General features: G+C 42.9%; 1 protein-coding gene across 5 annotated transcripts in view; it reads left to right on the top strand.

Moving 5' to 3' along the window:
- The window catches only part of LOC146871979 (ubiquitin carboxyl-terminal hydrolase 49-like), a 507,658-nt gene that overhangs the window by 355,382 nt on the left and 132,238 nt on the right, over positions 1-20,038 (top strand). Inside the window, exon 3 of one of the 5 annotated variants that reach the window (XM_085652768.1) lies at positions 4,648-4,840. The exons of the other annotated variants lie outside the window; for them this stretch is intronic. The gene's annotated coding sequence lies outside the window, so the exon portion shown is untranslated. The remainder of the gene's footprint in view (positions 1-4,647; positions 4,841-20,038) is intronic. 5 annotated transcript variants of the gene reach the window in all.

The raw sequence follows: 20,038 nt of genomic DNA, 5'->3' as shown, positions 1-20,038 counted from the left end.
TTGGTACCTTTAAAGGGATACATTTCTGCCATTGTGGCATTTCTGTGGTTGTCAGGTCAGCCACCTCTGTTCAAGTCCTTTATTTTACATTGGACTTAGGTTTTTGAAAGGTCTCCAACACATGTTCCCACCTTCACCCTTCATTTTGCCTCAGCGGAACCTCAATTTAGTCCTAAAATTTCTGATGTGTGGTCCTTCCGAGCTGTTACACAACTGCCCTATCAGGCTTCTTAAAATAAAAACGACCTTTCTAGAGGCAATAACGTGCCCTGAGGGTCAGTGGGCTACATGCTTTGTCATTTTAGCCTCTGTACCTTAATATCTACCCAGACGAGCTGGTCCTTTGGACTAGAGCATAGTTCCTACTGAAGGTGGTTTCTCCTTTTCATGTAGGCCAGTCCATCACCCTGCCTACCTTTTGTGCTCCGCCTCATCCTTCTAAAGAATAGGAGAGGCTCAATCGCCTATCTGTAGATTCCTTACCGACCCACCCAGCCTTTCGACTCTGCGAACGTATTCAGAGTGAAGGGCTGTTCCCCTTTCAAGGGCCCTAGTTTGATGCACCACTAGTCTGTGTTCTCCATTGCTCTGCGCTTCTGGCGTAGAAAGTCATGAAAAGAAGCTGACATCAGTACGCTGGGGTGGTGCCAATAGAGGCGTCGCTGTAAATGTATATCCCTGTAGTACGATTTATTGAATATACGACCAGGCAGGCCAGGCTTCTGACCAATACTTTAATTTGGAAGAACCAAGTACAAGCAGCCCACTTCCTTTGGAGGCTGCATGATAATGGAAGCAAATTAGCCCAAAGACTGACATCTCACACTTGCTTGCTTGTCCTTGCTCAGATTACTTAATCGGATAGAACAGACAATAAAAGAAATTAAGAATAAAAGGGAAATCAAATGAACTGTTTAATCAGCTCCGTGTGCATGCTCCCGCCACCCAATTAAATATACACAAGTGATGCCGGATTCAGCGCCAGTAAGTAGGAATCAGCCTACCTCCTGAAAGATGGAAGAATATAAATAAAGAACATATTCCTCTCTTTGTGTTAATTCCTACAAACAAAATGATGTACTGAATTGGCTCTTACAGCCTAACCTTTATTTCTTATTTTTTTTACATCCACGGGCCCTACTTTATTTGTAGTTCTTTATGCATAAGGTGAGGGTGGCAGGCAGAAGCCACATGAAAGTTCGGTTCAAATTGGGTTCAAAGGTCCAGGAAAACCTTGACCTGAACCAGAAATAGGCATGTAATGCTTGGATAGTGGGGAGGCAATCTAAGTCTTATTGGGTGAGCTGGACTGGACCCAGTTGGTGCCTTATTTGAAATTATATGTACTTTGTCTTAGAATTCATGCTATCTTTGAAATAGTGAGTGTTTGGCATTAGTTTTTTGTGGTTAATTATTTTCATCATCATCAATCAACTTTATTTTGACAGTACGTGGCATAAAAGCAGAATTACATAAGAGTTTTAAAAATATTATGATAAAAAGAATAAAATAGCATTTATACATGTGCAATTAAACGTAGGACATCCCCTCATCACAGTGCAGGGAAACAGGGTACATTTCATAACAAGCATTTCCAATGCAATAGGTCTCGCATTTATGCGAGTTTGAGCTATTGGCATTGTAAATGAAAATGCCTTTTATTTATGTTTTGGTTTTTAAAACATAAATAAAAGGCATTGTCATTTACAAGCCCAATAGCTCAAACTCGCATGAATGCGAGACCTATTGCATTGGAAATGCTTGTTTCCCCTGGTTGACCAGAATGACTACTTCATCCAAGCCGTCCAAAAAGCAGTGAAATCTAGCATTTTTTCTTTCTGAAACATAAACTGAAAACAGCAAAAGCATACAGAAATCAGCAGTCAGTTTTATGCCTCGTGTACTGGTGAGTCACTTCAGCTGCAGCAGCCTTGTGCGAAGTTCGCCTGCTCAGCCTGCCTCGGAGGAGTGGGGTTTGGGTGGGGGTGGAGGCTCTGGATTGGCCTCACGTCGGGCTGTAAAGCTAGCTGTGGGGACAGAGTGTTAGCAGACATAGGCAGCGTGGGGGTAGGAGAGCAGCGCGCCCGAGCTGGCCGGTGGCTGTTGGCAAAGCTGCCCGCTCCCTCCTCAGCCTCCAATGCTTCCTGTGAACGGCATGCTTTGAGTGCTATCAATATTTCAAGAAACAAGAGCAACCCATACGTCCTTGTGAACTGGGTAAGCACTAATGCCAGAGAAACAAATGTTCACAAGGAACTCATTTGGTTAAACAATTTTTGATATGCAAAATAGAATTATTTGCTCAGACTCAATCAAAATCACACTATTAATATCCAATACGACCTTTGGATAGGTCCAGGTACGCTTTACCATAAATTGTGTCTAAAAAAGCCCATCACATCAATAAATAGAATTTTTTTCTTACTTCAGCCGAAGTAAGTCACATTTATTTTGCATTCACGACTTGTACCACAAATGTATTCGCATTGTACAAAAAGCATTTGGAAGTTATGCATATAATAGCACATTGTGAGTGATACGTGAGTCCCAGTGAAGTGACCATAACCTGACTTAGTGAACATTAGGTGAAAACAAGTGAAGAAATGGGGAATTGGTTATTGGAAAAAACATCAAAAGGAGAGCTGTATACAATAGGGAATACATTATTATAGGCTCTCTCTTCTGTTTCTTGTGTCGACGCCGTTTCGACCCTCTCTTGATACGGGGTCTCTTCAGGACAGCGTTTCTGGGGACAGTACAGCACAGGGCATCTATTTCTGGAAGGTTCTTAGCAGAACGGATAATTGCTGTGGGATCTTAGGGAACCGAGGGTCTGATCAGCATAAACTGAATTGCATGGACATTCAGGAATATCGCTCGATTGAGAGGTCCCCACGGCGACGCTTTATTCGTCCCGGCACTGCATTTTGTGAAAAACATTGCATCAGGCTACATCCAAGGGTTCCACCTTCTACCCACTATGTCCATGCAATCAACAGAACCTTCCAGAGTTCAGCTATTATGCTGATCAGGCCCTCGGTTCCCTAAGATCCCACAGCAATTATCCGTTCTGCTAAGAACCTTCCAGAAATAGATGCCCTGTGCTGTACTGTCCCCAGAAACGCTGTCCTGAAGAGACCCCGTATCAAGAGAGGATCGAAACGTCGTCGACACAAAAAACAGAAGAGAGCCTATAATAATTTATTCCCTATTGTATACAGCTCTCCTTTTGATGTTTTTTCCAATAACCAATTCCCCATTTCTTCACTTGTTTTCACCTAATGTTCACTAAGTCAGGTAATGGTCACTTCACTGGGACTAGCGTATCGCTCACATTGTGCTATTATATGCATAACTTCCAAATGCTTTTTGTATAATGCGAATACATTTGTGGTACAAGTCGTGAATGCAAAATAAATGTGACTTACTTCAGCTGAAGTAAGAAAAAATCGATTTATTGATGTGATGGGCTTTTTTAGACACAATTTATGGTAATGCGTACCTGGACCTATCCAAAGGTCGTATTGGATATTAATAGTGTGATTTTGATTGAGTCTGAGCAAATAATTCTATTTTGCATATAAAAAATTGTTTAACCAAATGAGTTCCTTGTAAACATTTGTTTCTCTGGCATTTATGAGTGCAAAAGACACACAATTGATGGACAGAATGCAGAACCAATCAAAACATTCACCTCCAGTCAAGAGATCTGGGTTAAATCCAGACGTGGGTCCCGTGCTCGCCATGCCACTGGAGTCAACCTATCCTGGCTGATGAGGGCTGAAAGCACGAAACCTGTCCTAGGGTGCTTGTTTCCAGTCCAGGGAGGACCTGGCCTGGCAGTTCGGGCTGGACTGTTCCCATTGGGCGCAGGATCAAGACTGATTTGCATATGGCTGGGTCCAAACTGGAATGGCATGGTGAGCAAAAAAACGATGGATTTAGGCCTAGATCTTTGTACTGGGGTGAATGTATGACATTGTTCTGCATTCTGTCCATCAATAGTTCTTTTTGCATTTGTCACACCGAGTGGGACGGGTATGCCCAGACGTGGGTCCCATTCTCTCCATCCCACTGGAGTCAAGCTATCCTGGCTGATGAGGGCTGAAAGCCCGAAACCGGTCCTAGGATGCTTGTTAAAATGTACCCAATGCATTTCGGGAAAACAAATGCCTTCGTCAGGGGTATCTAAAATGCAAAAATTCATGTACAAGACTGTTAGCATCGTTGTTAAACATCTATTTCACATGACAAACGTATTCAATTCTCAGTACACTGTATGATTTCTTTTCATCAAAATATCAGTTGAATATCAATTGCTGGTGTCATTTTAATAACATAAATCAATCGCAACATTCCGACGGCGATCCCTTTAATAAAAGGCCCACATCATTTTCAGCTGCCATAAGTATCGGGATAAATCTCCTGCTTTTGACTGAAAGCTCTCCCACGTACATTCAGCGCACCACTACAATCCCTTAACCAACTTAACTTCAGACGCGCTTACCGTGACATGTTGAATGAGTAAAATGAATTGAAAGAACTGGAAAAATTGGTGAAAATGAAATTAATTTAAATAAGGACAAATAGAAGAATAAGGAATTATGATTCAATTGATTGGATTCATTCAGTGTTTCATCTGTGCAGCTTGAAAAGGCACCAAAAGAGATTCCTTTGTGTTCTGTAACGTTGTGAGCAATTGGACGAAGCGCGGAACAAGCATGCACGCCTGCATAATTTTGAAGATGGCAAGCGTTGACTAAAATGAGGAGTACTCAGGTGTGCATCTCACCGCCTTCTATATTCATTACACAAATGCATGCAGAAACATGAAAGCAAGGTTGGTGATTTGTTTGCTTACAAAATAAAATGTAATCAAAAGATTTGCAACTTGAAAGAAAACAATTCCGCTATACTATTGTGCAATTTTAGATACCAAGTATCTGAGACATCATTTGGTAAAACGTGTTTAATGCATAGCAGTATCTAAACGAGCATTGGCATGGTTGATATGTTTGGTATATTAATAAGCGTGTCTTTAGACACTGGTTAGTTTAGTTACTTGATTAGTCATCACACTTGTAATCTACCAGCCACTCTTGCGCATCTATTCATCCTTTCACTGGCTCATTCTTGTATTTCCCAACTTAAATATCCCAATAAAACGCACTTGAATTCAACAAGCCTATGAAAAATAAATGACGATAATTTACAAAAAAGGAAATATGCCAACACATAAACGTGGCAGGCATATTCTTGCAATAAAATATCAATTTGAATTTTGGAATGCACCGCAATGGTATTAAACATAAAGTATTGTTGTTGTAAAACTCCAACATAGCAGCCAGGTTTTGAAGTAAGGCCTGGCCACCTTGTTCTGGTGAAGCAATGATACACTATGCAAATAGCATTCCAAGATGGTCAATCAATAAATATTGTAGTGGGAGGCGATTTTGGAATTGCATTGTGCATAGTGTATCATTGTTATACCAATCCTTTTTTGGCTGCCATAATTCATTCACATGTGGTGGCCATTTTGAAATGGTAAAACAGTAATTCACTGTGGACAAAACCATTCAAGATGGCTGCCTGATTTAGGTGTAGTGACCTTGCAGGACCTGGCGCACAGCAGTTGAGAACTGCAAACAAACTGCCCAATAGCACTGAATGGAAAGCTGCAGGGAGCGCCAGAAAACAAATGAAAGGGATCCTATAAAAGAAGAAACTGTAAAACTAAAAATAGCCCATCTTCCTGGCACTAGTGTGTACACCTTTTGAGGTGATATGCACATGTGATTGGGCGCAATGTTGTTGCTCAGAGAACTATAGAGCCAGTGATTGCGGTGGATTGACTCCTTACCCAGTGCTGTATGCTGTCATGCATAGAAGCAGAATGTATTACTAAAGGACATTCTAGCACTAAGTATGTACATTTACTTGTTATGATTTATTTGGATTACAAACACCTGGTGGACAACTAAACATGTGAAGCCATTGTAAATGAGCATATGTTGTAACTGTACTAAGAACTGATGTGTGAACTTATCAAATAGCTCTGCAGATGCCAAAGATTAAGGATCATTTTTCGCATCGACAGTTGGTGTGTTCTATGATGCAGCGTTTGGCATGCTGCTGATTTGTTGGGCCCCCTGAATCATCCTGGTGTATGCGTGCCAAGGTGTTTCCAGATTGGTGTTCCACAAGCTATTCAAAATACTGGGCATAGATGGTGGGAGTAGCACAACCGCACAAAATTGTGCTGGTTGAGGGATGTCAAACTGGGGCAACTTTTGTGTGTACTGGTTAACGCCATGACTTCCAGAAAAGAGGTACAAGATGGGGAAGATAACATAACATGTATAAGAAGGCAAATTCAATTTCCGGATGCCTCGCAGTCCATGTATTACCTTATTTTTCATTGCCTCTTTGCTAATATTTGTGTTCCAGAGTTCTGCTTCTTACAGTTTAACCACCTGGATTTTCTAATTCTAATTCTAATTTATAGCTTTATTCGAGATAAAAAACTCATAAAAGCATGAAACATACATAGCATATAAACAATCTCTTATAAAAACTTTTTGTTTAAAAAGAATAAAAAAACGTTAAAATACATCCATGATACTGGAGGTCATAAAATTATTTAGCCAATATAAAAGCAGAGAGGCAAAATTTTCATAACTGGGAGAGCAAGCAATGGTCTAAATTCTTTTCTCCTATACTACCATTAGACAAGAGATTTTTTTTCTGATGGCCCAAGCCCATCCCAGATATTTGGCAACTGCCACGGCAATGAATGTTGAAGGGCTGGTACAGATAATCCTTAGAGCAATATCGCTCGCTCTTGTGCCCAGCGGTTTACACATAGCCTTCAGCCATACACGTCGAGGGACTGAGTAAGCCCCGCACACAAAGAGAAAGTGGGCAATGGTCTCAGACGCTGCTTTACAAACTGGGCAGACTTGAGAACTACCCTCAGCCCATCTTCCAGTTAGTGATCTGATTGGGAGAGACCCCACTCTAAGCTGGAAGTATAACTTCCTGTCCAGGGGTTTGGTTATAATATCCCAATAGGGCTCTAAATAAGGAGATGCTTTTACTTCAAGGAATAGACCCTCCATGGAAGACGGGTTGGCTTCATTCCAGTCCCGATGTTCGACCATTTCCCAGTACTTGGTTTTTATAGTTACTTTGGACGGGAACAGGGCCTCCCCTGGGTTCTCCCAAAGCTCATTCATTCCTAAAGACCCTAACATTTTGCACAATTCCCCCAGCCATCCTATCTTGTGGAACTTGTCGCTATTTATTAGATCCAGGAAGCCCCTTGCATAATGAGCGAGTTCGGGGGTGACCCATATGCGCCGCCAATATAAAATGGGTCTTAATCTAGCAATATCTGAGATGGCTTTTCTGCCTAATTCGCAACGCAGAGGCCTCATGGGTGTGCTTTTGGGGAGGCCAATTAAATTTCGGTGAAACTTATTCTCGGCAAGCGTTAGTGGTGCAAGATTCCCATAGCCCCAAAGCTCTGAGCCATAGAGCACCGAACTAATGGCTTTGGCTTCGTATACTTGTAGTACTGGCGCTATGGGTTTGGTCAATGACCTTTTGTGTTCGACACCTATAGTACCAGTGGTTTGGCGGAATTTAAGAGCCGCCATTTCTATATGTTTCCCCCATTTTGCACCTTTAGCTATGTGGATACCCAAGTAAACAAAATCCGAAACCATTTCTACCTTTTGGCCGTCCATAAAGAAGTTCCCTCTAAAGCTGGGGTGGGGATTGAATGTCATGAGCTTTGTCTTAGCTACATTTACTTCTAGGCCACGCTCGGCACAAAAGCCCTCAAAGATGTTCAGTGCACGCTGCAGGCCACTCGGGGTTTTGGATAGAATGAGCTTGTCGTCTGCGAATAGTAGAATTGGCACTTTCGCTCCATCCAATGTTGGTGCGTCTACAGAAGCAGACAACATACGCTCCACTACTCCATTGATAAAAAGGAAGAAAAGCATCGGGGCCATAGCGCAGCCTTGGCGCACCCCCCGTTCTACCAGGAACTCATCAGTTAGTTGCCCGTGTCTCCCCCACTGAATCTTTGCAGAGTTGCATTCGTGCAATCTCATTATTAGCGATAAAATTTCAGGAGGCATCCCCATCTCAGCTAGGACTTTCCATAACAAGAAGCGGGCCACTAAGTCAAAAGCAGCGCGGAGATCTATAAAGGCAGCATAGAGGCTGCCCTTCGCCAGCTCTACTGTTTTCCAGTACAATAACGTGAACCGGAAGATCTGGTCAGTCGTGCTTGTCAATTTACGAAAACCTGCTTGATAGCGAGATAGAATGTTGTTCTCTTCCTCCCATACTGAGATTTTAGCCAGGGTCATTTTGCCTACAACCTTCTGCACTGTGTCTGTAAGGCTGATGGGGCTGATAGGGATTATTACCGCCCCCAGCCAGGATTTTCACATTTGGAGTACAGTGCATGTTTTGATCTGTTGAATTCTAATCTCCTTCACTCATAAGCTGCAAGATAGCCAAAGAGTTTTTTTTACCCTTTGTGGGAAATTCCCTCCTAACTGCGTCTGTCTTAAGGAGACGCTTGACACCTTTGATATGTACTAATAAGTGCTTGGTGGCACAATGTCTAGTGGGAAGAGTCACCTTTCCTCAGACAGTCAAGATGGCGACTCATTAGACCACCTCAGCATTCAGGAGTTTAAATACTGGCAAGTCTAGTGTCGTCTAAAACTAGGTCAGATGGGGTAACCCACACCAAAATCTTTTCCTACTGTTAGAGGAAAATATATCTATTAAAGAAACACCAAGAATGACAAGTTAACAATAGAATCCGGGTTTATTACAATACTGTAGTAAGGATCAGTCACTACAGGAGAGATCAGTTCATCTCAAGGGAGATACAACTCAATGTCTCTGCCCCAGCTTAGAATCGGCTGTATTTATTCCTCCAAACCACAGGAGAAAAAAGTTACAAGCATAGGATGTACATCACAAATGAGTAGATTAAAATCAGTAGAGACAACAATTTCCTGAAAACAAAGCACATATAGATATGGGCCACATGGCCCTCGCATCTCATATTGGTGGAAACCCTCTCAGTGGTTTTCCTGTTTTCAGACTTAAAACATTATTAACAACTTTTTACACACATCTGTTTTCCTGTGCAGCAAGTGGTTATATTTTTGCCTAACGCTTTTTGGCCACGCTTATCTGACCTCTGACTTCATCCATCATGCCTAGCATCATGTAAGTATGACATGTGGTTTTCAACTGAAGCAACATCCATGTCATTATGAGCAGTGACAAAGCTTGCACCTGGGCCAGTCCATCCTGTGTGCGTGCTTAATCTATGTGTGCATGCATTAGTAACACGATTGCAAAAGACATGATTGACACCTTCCAGCTCAGTCTCTCTAGCAGATGACTTGTGGTTTGAGGTTTTTGTAGTTACAACATTTAAAACACTACTGGTTTCCCGAGTCTTGAAGAAGATATGATCTACGCTTCATGCAGTAGCTTATCTTTGTGACTGCAGGCCATTTCCTGCCCGGCAGGTTATTTTCTGACACTTCAGTGAACTGTGTGACCTGCTAAGTACAGCTAAACTCAATATCCTTTGTAACATGCATTTTTCTGACCTATTTCTCGTGCAGAGGCCTGGGCCTGTATTTCTAATGAGGCCTAAAGCTGCTTTTAACTTGAAACGTCTGCATAGAAGTTGCAGGCCTTAACTCTGTGTGTGTTTGCACAAAATGTATCCTATTTTTCCCTATATCACTACAGTGGTAATCTGTGAGAATGACAGCCTGGCTAGAATTCAAACCCTGCTACTAGTATGATTCCTGGTATATTGATAGATGTTGCTATCAAAGTTTGGTATAAAATGGATGCTGCCATGATTAGTCACCTCACTACATCTTATCAAAAGGGACACATAGATTATTTTTCAGAGACAAGTACATTTTGAAGGTATCCCTCCCTTGGACAAGTATACATTTTTTTTAAACTCCACACCTAAGTGAAGGCATGGTACAAAGCATAAATGCATTCAATACAAACATACAGCTAGAAAGATACAAGGATCAAAATGCTATTTAAAATTAGGATCAGTGCACTCTTGGAGTCAATGTTTCACATTCTAAAAAACTCATCACTAACACAATTAAAAGAGCATTGAATACTGTACCATTGGTGCACCGATCTCATGTATAACATTTAAAATAAAACATGAATATTGGGCACTGCTCTAGTTCAAAGATTTTCAGATAAGAGCTTGACGGACAAAACATTAAACAGATAAACAACTGAGTTCAGACTCTTAAAAGTTGGAGATGGTTTAGATAACCCATATTAGAACAAGAACCAAAGAAGCTCCTCAGGGCTACAAAAAAAGCGCCCTTGGCCAGGTATCAAAACCCCCAAAAAGCATAAAATGGACAAGTGTTTATTTAGAGGAACGGTCGCAAGGACATGATGGTAAAGTGTGGAACCAAGTTCCCTGCTGAGGGTGGGCTACCAGAAAGTGCAGGGTGCCTAATATAAAGCGGGTCAAATAAAATCTATGTTCATAAGACATAGGAGAAAGGGTTCCACTCCCTCTACTTACTTTAGTCAGAAAGCCGAAAACTGAGATCATAGATTTACCTTTGGCAAATCTAACTTGGTTTCTGTGGTATAGGAAAAGGGATTTCACCATATTTTTTGTGCTCCCAGTAATTTTATTTGGAGATAAAGGTTTGGCAGCCTGAGGTCCGAAAAGGACTTGGGGACATAGGATAATCATGGGATAGAGGCCACATGGTATTGCCGTAAGCAGTCCTCCATGTTAATTTGGGTAAAGGAGGTATATCGTTAAAGCCAAATCTTAAGCCACAATAACAGCGAGACAGCCTGAACTGTATACGCCAAGAAACGGAGATCAGATTCCAAATGAATGATTAGGCTAGCCGTGCTTCTGTGTGTTGCTAGCAACCTGCACAAAAAGATATTTTTAATCGATTGGAGGCTACGGGGGGGGGGGGGGGATTATAGACCCAAACAACGGCCCTATATGTCCCCTGCGAAAGGTATTTGCTCTTATACAAAGTAATACGTTATTTAACAGGCTTATGGTCAAGTCTCCTAGCGAACCTGAAGATAGTATCTGTGGCCCCTTCAAATTTAGAGACTCTCTGGCTCAGGTCGTCAGATTGCAAAACCCCAAGACAGTTAAAATGTTATACTTTGGAGATGGGTATTCCCGCTGTAATATGAGGATGAGAGCGGGTCTTTTTCAGACCACAAATCCTAATTTAAGATTTCTAGTGATTCATTTTCAGGTTAAGATCCCCCATAAAATCATTAAAAATGTTGAGTAGCAACTGTAGGCTGCTGGCTGTACGGGCTATTAGGACCGCGACTTCCGCTTAAAATAAAACAGTAACAGGGTTCCCAACTCTGGGAAGAGCTTTTCCTCTAATCACCAGTTCCCTCTCTAGAGCATTTATGTAAAAATGGGAGCTAAAATGCAAGCCTATTTTACGTCCTTATTTGAATAAAAGAAAGGGCTACAGTCTCCATTTGTGTCTAGCGAACCTGGGCTTTGGTACTCTAGTGCAATCGTCAATCAAGGTGGAATTAATCCCTGTTTTTCCCATCATTATCCCTAACTTACTCCTATCCACCAGATCTAAAGCACTTGATAAGTCAATGAAGCCAAATGGACTGTCCTGCCCCTACCAGGGACATACTTCCCGTAATCAAGTACTAGACATTGTTACGTGACTGCATACTGATGAGTATTTTTTTCCATGTGGGAGATCTGTGGAGTATGTTTCTAATTATCAGTATAATGAAAGCATAAGCGAAATATGTAAATATCCCTTCTTGATAATGAGTAAATCACCTACTAAATAAACTTCTTAAACTAAACTCAATAAAAAATAGTCTAACCCATTTTTATGTCCTGAAACAATTTATAGTTGAAAAGAGATTGCAAAAGTAAATGACCACTTGCCATTTATGTCACCAGTGAGGAAAGCTGTACCAGTGCTTGTTATGAAAAACTTGTAAAAAAAAGTTCTGAGACTCCCTTATTTTTTTTATTTTTAATATTGGCTTTCCTTGTGTTTTTTGTTGTTTTTTGTTAAAAAGGACTCTGCCACAAGAAGTATGGTCACGTGCCTTGGATGCTAGAAAGACTAACACCAGACAGATGGTATTACAATCATACTCCAATGTCATTCTCAGATAATTCGGTTCCCAGCCAGAATAGAAGCATTTAACAATATGCACAGTGCTAACAAAACGGTGCAGTTTTAAGTCGATGAAACCTTTGAGGGACCCAACACTGAAAATTACCAGTGTGCCTTGAAACAGGAGGAGAATGGCTAGCCATGCTTAGGTTATCATGCCTGTAGTATCCGCAATACCCATTCTGTTTGGCAACGGGCTCATGTTTGCCTTTACTCCAGTAGAATTGAGGTGGCCTTCAAGTGTTCCATCCAGAAACGTTCCCTCTGCAAAAGCAAATTGACACATACTTCCTGTCTATTGTACTAGTATTTTACCAGGAACAGAGTAAACCATTACCACCGATGAATACAGACAAATATTACCACCGATGAATACAGACAAATATGCATATAATGTTATACGACATGGTATCCAATTTTATACTAGCCAAAGCTCAGACATATTGTTAGTTGTTGACTAATCATTTATCCTTACTTACCAGAGGAAGGACAGACACTCCCCTCTCTCATATACACCATGGATATTGTCCACTGTATTGCCCTGCTGGAAAGAAATATGGATGTTTGTGCATTGTCTTTGTCCTCTGAACAAGCTTGCTTGATTCTTCCTTTTCTTCACGAAGATATCATGATAATGGCTCACACATGACAAACGTTTCGTCTCATCCTAGTCTCACTTGCACCATTCCTCCATATCCATATCTGCATGTGAACCACTGAAACATATCAGCACAGCACGTTTTGTGAACCTGCTGCATGCACAGTGTTAGATTGGCCTCTCCAAATATTTCAGACTGAGGTGATTGAGTGTATTTCCCTACCTGTATAGTACCTCCCTTCTAACATGTTTTGCTTTCTGTTGACTGACATCATGAAGTGCTCTTTGTGTCGCCCCTACCCCCCTTTTAAATTAACAAGTTCTGTTTGAGTTTGATATGACTTGTAACTACACACCCCTGGCCTAAGCATTTTCTTTGCAATTATTTTTCCTACCAGGGGGCATGCTTATCTTCTGCGGCCTCAACCTTTTTAAGTTGCCAATGCACAAAAAATCTAAACTTTGTTGTACTAAAGCAAAGGAAACTCCTACCTTCCAGCATGGTCAGCTGTTCTTTCAGTATAGTTGGGAGTTGCATGTTACAGCACAAAGTAAGGATACCTTGAGGTCCAGAGTGGCTTCTTCAGCATAAAATAACAGAGCTGCAGCTAGCATCGAGATGTCTAGAAAACCTAACCCTCCATGGGTTTCCTTCCTCATGTTCAACAAACACACTCCTGAGGATTCACTCTAAATAAAACCTCCCTCATTTGAGATCTGTGTAGGAGGTGACAATGCCACTAGTGTAGCTACTAAGCCCATAAGCAAGAATGACCAGTGCATCATACCCGAACTGGAGCTGCTTCAATACCTGCGCATACACAAACAAAAAAAGCAAAGGCGCTTATTTTGCTGTGTAAATGGCGTGGGCCTTAGCATGGCAGGGCAGTCCCGTCACTCACATGGTTCCTGCATTTAATGCAATGGAGGTAATGACAATCACGTTCAAAGGAGTCTTAGAAGCTGTCTTCCTGAGTACTGAAAGCCTTGGTGCTGGCAAGAAGCAAATGGCCTTTAATGGTTTTATGAACAAATTGGTGTCCTCTACATGGCTTCTAATCATGAATAGGTGGGTGACGTAGGCGCTCTTTGGGCTCTCTGACCAGAACCAGGATGTTGGCTCTGAAGATATAGTCCAGGATGGGAATTCCCCCAAAAGAACACAGCACAGAGGCAAAGCATGGCTTATCAAACAGTTCCACTATACTTATGATAAATTAATGCATAGAAAATTCATCTAGAAAATCACATGGTCTAGAGAAGTATGAGTGATGGGGAAAAGACATAGCTTACAGATTTTGATAACCTGTCGCTGATTCCTTCTCTTACTGTGTAGAACACCAAACAATATGGTTGTTGGAGTCACATTTGTGGGTGATAGTTTCAAAGAGGAGACTAAAGATATATTACGTTAAACTAAGAACAATAGTAATGATCGCTCTGGACCATAAAATGTATATATTTACTAGTAACCCTGGAGAAGGTGCTGAATGATGTCTGAGCTTCATGCCTTAAAGATAGCACACTGCAAGTGGTCGGAAGGTCCAAGGAGCTGTAAAGCAGATTCTGCAGCTGAAGATGTAATGGGACCTTAATGGAGTGAAAGAAAAGTGACCTCCAGTTGCCTGAATGCAAATTGATGCAACATGAAAGTTGTCAGGGGAGGTGTAAAAGAAAAAGGTAGTTCAAATAACATTTCGTGCATTGCTCCAGAAAAGGATAAAAATAGCAAATTGCCTAAAAGCATGATTGTATGTTAAAATTGTTTCAGACTGCTAGTCACAAGTGCCATTTTATTTTTAATGGGTATAGGGAATTGTCTCGCCTTGAAACTTTGTAATTTCTCTCAGTCTTCAGCTACATGTAGTATGATGCAATGACTGAACTTGCTGGCATCTCACAGCAAAATCTGGCAGGGGTTATCAACAGAGTAGGACAAAACTGTTCAGGATCCGGAGACGACCCTGACTTTGTGCCACCGTTTAACTTAATGATACAGTGGCCTGTTTTTCACCACTTTGGTTGTGTGAGGAGGGGATTTTGCAAGTTGACCTGAGTCAGACTGAATTTAGAGGCTTAATTAATGGGGATAGTGTCCAAAGTGTTTGCTTTCGACCCTTCACAGGACAACTTTAATGTTGCTGCCAGCAGATACCCACAGAGCTACAGGTTCCGTCATCTATGCCTCTGCCTCTATACCATAGCCAACAGTGGCGCTTTTCTTAGTGGTAGATAAGGCCCCCCACTGTTATCTTTGCTTCTTTGTATTGAGAATCCTGCTGAACAAACCATCACAAAGGCCTTGTGTTTTCTTGGTGTCATGTATGACACTGGCTTGTATGTGGTTGAAGTAAGCCACCTTTGCACCCACGTAGATATAATTTGCAACCCATTGTGTCTGCTTGTTCATGATGGCCAAAGAGATCTGTAAGACACCTTACTCAGAAAAAATAGTAGGCACAAAAACGATGCAAAACACATGCTGATACACCTATCTCTTCATTTCAAGATGGTAGCAGCATTCGTAAACAGAAGCAAAAATAATGCATCATAAGCCTCTGCACCATTGGATAATTTCTTGGTTTCCTTTAGGAAGAAAAGCCTGTTGTAGTGCTACCTAACGCCTCGGCCATGCAAATGTGATTCTCAAGGACCAAAGATAAACTAGAGTGAGCGGCTGCTCTCCGAATAAACTAGAAAATGATTGTTCACTACCAGGCCTGATTCCACTCCACACACCTATCCTAAGAGGCAAAAAGACAAAGTGACTTACCAGTCATTTAACAGGAATACACTTCTTTCTTGGACAACAGTCTGGTTGACAGAGATGCTGCACCTGATTGTCAGAGTTCTCAATAACTGTCATTGCACTGTTCTGTGGGGTGAAGCTGCTGTTTACTGCCTTGAAGTAAGTGTCGGACCTCCTCTATTAATGAGAATGTTGCTTAGTTTTTTGGACTTCTGATGAATACTTCCCACCTTGAAATGCTTTCCGTATGCCAGAACTTTATCCAGAAATCATTTCTCCAGCAGTACTCCTGCATACTGCCAGGTGGTTTTGGATGGATCTGAATTGACTCTGTACCATTAGGAAGTGACAAAACCGATACAGGCACCATCCCTGCATGCTGACACAGCATCTTTACGCACTTTCTGATGTGGATATGGAGCTCTGCTTTCAATTTCGCTGGTCTTCCAGTGACTCCTAAAAACAAGCATTTGCAATGCAATAGGTCTCACATTTACGCGAGTTTGAGCTATTGGCATTGTAAATGACAATGACTTTTATTTATGTTTTTGGTTTTAAAACGTAAATAAAAGGCCTTGTCATTCACAATGCCAATAGCTCTAAATCTCGCAATTGCGAGACCTATTGCATTGCAAATGCTTTTTTTCTGGCTTCTTTATGGTGTTATCAGTCTTTGATAGGAGTGAGCTTTACCTCCGAAATGGGCGAGTACTTAAGATGAACATGATGTATGCTTATGACGATGCTGACTCTAATTGCAATGTCAATTGATATGTTGTCAGTGCAACCATGTGGACGTTATGATGTGACAGAACGCTCTGACCCAACTAGGTATATGTTATAACCCACAACAGTGACAAGATGTGCATCATATCTGCAAGACGAGAGTAGTCTACTACAATTCGTGGGTTTTAAAATACACCAAGCCACGTGAATCAAGAAAGAATGACATAAGCCTTGCCCAAATGCAACAAGCAGTCCATCAAAAGTGACCAGCACCAGAATCCACCCAGCGAGCATACATGCAGCAGGGCCGAGTAAAGATCGGGGCATACGTTATAGAGACTGACCTTGTAAAAGGGCCATATTGTGACATGTGATCGGAGACAACAGCAACACTGTCTCAATGTAGGTGCGAGGTAGAGGCATTCATAGCATTGTTAGTGTTTGAAAGTTCCTGGGGATCATTAGGGGTTTCCGACCAAAGGTGCTTGCCTGGTACCACCCACTACACTGAGGGACAGACCCTGCCCCTCCTTCCCAGTCCCCAAAAGCATACCATGCCTGCCACTCCTACATTAGCAGAACCTCTCCCGCCCCTGGGTCCTCTAACCTTGACCGTTCCCAAGAACCTTTCCTGCACAGAAGTACCCCTTTATCTAGTGTTTACCCACATTCAAAACACCCCCGCCACCTGTGGCGCAACTCACCTCGCAAGTACAGGCACCGTGGCGACTCGAGGTCTAGGTCAGAGCTGAGTAGAGAGATGAAGTCTGAGGGCATCGCAGCACGGCCTGGCGGGAGGGATACCGCCTTGGGCCCTGGTGCAGCGGCGCGAGGCGCCGTGTTGTCCTCCACCGTGACCCACAGGTCACCAGCGCGTGACACTCAGGGCTCGACTCTCCACGGAACCAAAGAACAGGGAGACAGACCGAGAAGAAGGTCCTTGGCTACTGGTGGACATTCGGGGAGCAACACAGCACAGGGGACAGGGTCCGGGGGGGCGTGTGGGGGCTCGGAATGAAAAGCCACTGTTTGTCTCTCTTCGGAGCGGAGATGCGCAGCCTAGAGTGTCGCTGGTCCCGTGCCATTCGCCGTGGTCTGCAGTTCTCAGGCAGGAATGAGCAACTTACAGGAAATGTAATGTTTCCGACTTGAAAATGAACACATCTGAATGAGCGGGTTTCAGTCTGTCCTGGGACCTGAGATCTTCGATGTGCACAAGCTTAATTGATTGGGCTGTGGTAATGAAACAACGTTTCTAAACCGTTCAGTGTGTATCTGGAAGAATCAAGTTATTTGTAACCAGTCTCACTACCACGTGTCACGGAGACGACCCTGGAAACAGTCCACGGTTTCCTTAAACTCCGATTCAAACCTTAGGTAATGACCAGTTTAATGAGGTGTGCGAGCCTGTATGTTATGAGGCCAACTTTATCGAGTCTCGAAAAATGCGTTGTCCCAGATGTCTCCGTTGAGTTAAAGAAAAAAACACAACAACAAAAACTGATTTAAAACAGAGCGCTGTGTCCCTTAAGCGGGTGCCGCGCTCCAAAGTAATAAATAAATAAACAGAGCGCGTGCAGAGATGGGAAACTGTGGGATCGCGAAGAGTAAAGAAAGTGAAGGCACGCGCTGCTATTACAGGAAACGCCCAGGGAAAGCAAAGCAGCGCGTGCATAAGTAATGTCCAGACACGTGCACATGCTGTGTCCGAGCAAGCACGCCGAAGAAAGACGGAGGGAACCAAACGTGCTTCCCTTCCAATAGAAACCACAGATTTGGCGGGCGCGCCAGCAAGAAGTGTGGGTGGAGCTTCCACCCTCGCTTGGCAAAAAAAGCAACGACAATAGATCTCGTCAGGAGCGAGCAGCACATGCGCTGTGTCACTAGGTGAGACCTAATCAAACAAAATCCAATGTGCTAGGGAACTATGTTCCCTTCTAAGACTAGAGGTTTCAAACCATGCCGCAGTTGTAGAAAATCAGATGTTACTCATAACATGTAAGGGAGACAAGGAGGTAAGCTACCATACATCCTCCTCAGAAAATACAGCTAACACAAATAGGTGCGGCAGATCAAAGAGGAATACCAGATGCTGTATTCCCACCCCAGGATAGATGATTTTCCATCCTGGATACTCACAGAATTACTGTGCAAGAGTGAAGGGAAAGGAAGGACATCCTTATGGCCACTAGGAGACAGTTAAGGATCCTTAGCCCTGAGGGCAGAAACATGTTGGCCTAGCTTTTGAGATTGTGTGAGTCATTGCTTCTCAGTTACCATGTCACCCATTTTTTTTTAACCTTACCTGTGGTCTCCATTTAGTAAAGGCTACCTGCTGGGGAGCTGTAAGGTATTTGTAATTCACTAATCTGGATCCCCTTTTTATCCAATAGTCTTATCTAAGAACTTCCTCCTGCGCAGAGTCCACCAGGAGGTCGAGTCTGCCCTGGTGCCACTGTCCTACCAGGTTGGGAAGAGGTTGCCAATGATGAAGCAAGAAACAATTATGTGTTGAAGGCTTCCTCTTCCAAAAGGATGACATCAGGTATTTCCTCCCTTGAGCTGCCTCACCTATTTGTGTCAGTTGAAACTAGATGTTGGTGATGGATCTGCATGAGTTGTGTCTCTGGTGTTCAGCTGGCAACACAACTCTAAGAGCGACAAGTGTGCTGTCATGCACCTGAAGGCAATCCGGGACCAATAAGCAAAGCTGTACATTGCTGAACTCAAGAAATGCAGGCCTCGCATAGGTCACGCTGCTGCTCCAAGTCGAGTGTGTGGACTCTCTCCTGCGCCAGAGGCCCCTCCTGCAAGAGGTCAGCTTCATGGTTGAAGTCATCCGATGCGTCAAAATCAAAGTCCAAATGTAAGCACAAAAAACACAAAACTTGACCCAACAGCCCCTCCCCCCCCCCCCCCTCACTCTTGAGAAAGCACATAGGTGTCACAATGGTAGCCGATTTCCTTCCAGACTTCTGGTTGCGGAGCAGATTCAAGTGCCAAGTGCACCCAGAGTTTCCCGGGCCTTTGGCAAGTCCGCAGCACATAGACGGCTCATTCTGCAGACATTTGGTGTTCTTCTGTCTCCCTCTGACTTGGCTTTGGGCTTCAAGGATCCGCAGGGGCCCTCAATTGGGTTACCGCTGGAAGATCTGTCCTGCTCGTCATCTGACTGTCTTGGGCCCATTACGGGCACCGTATGGACTCTGGCACAGACTTCAATGCCCATGACCTACTCCAGTCGTTCCCTTGTCATCACTGTTACTGGTGGTGGAGAATCCGGTACCGATTCTGATGTCTGATCCTGAACCTACAGACTGACCCTTACTGATGGTGTGTTACAAAATTACTAAAACACAGCTGGTTGCCATAGAGCCTGACTAATCCAGTGCCTCTACTAGGGTGGATATCATCAAAGCCTCCTTTATCTTTTTGACTCCGATTCTGACCAAAGCTTACCCTAACCCAGATATGACGAGGGTATTGATGGAGATGATCTACCCCCTCATTATGATGGCAATTTTTACCTGGACTTAAAAGAGGGCAGTTGAATTTATAAATCCCCTGGTACAGGGTTGAACTCTCCATTTGGACCACCAACAGAAGAGAGTTCATCATTGCACTTGGACCTACAACTGCCCTCTATTGAGACTAAAACTAATGTTCTTATGCAAATCTTGCAATCAGGTCTGCCATAGCAAAACCCTTGCTCCCTTT

Source organism: Triturus cristatus, chromosome 1_1 (assembly GCF_964204655.1).
Source record: "Triturus cristatus chromosome 1_1, aTriCri1.1, whole genome shotgun sequence".
Classification (NCBI taxonomy): Eukaryota; Metazoa; Chordata; class Amphibia; order Caudata; family Salamandridae; genus Triturus; species Triturus cristatus.
The sequence above is the reverse complement of the archived record's forward strand: the minus strand, read 5'-3'. Positions and strand labels throughout refer to the sequence as shown.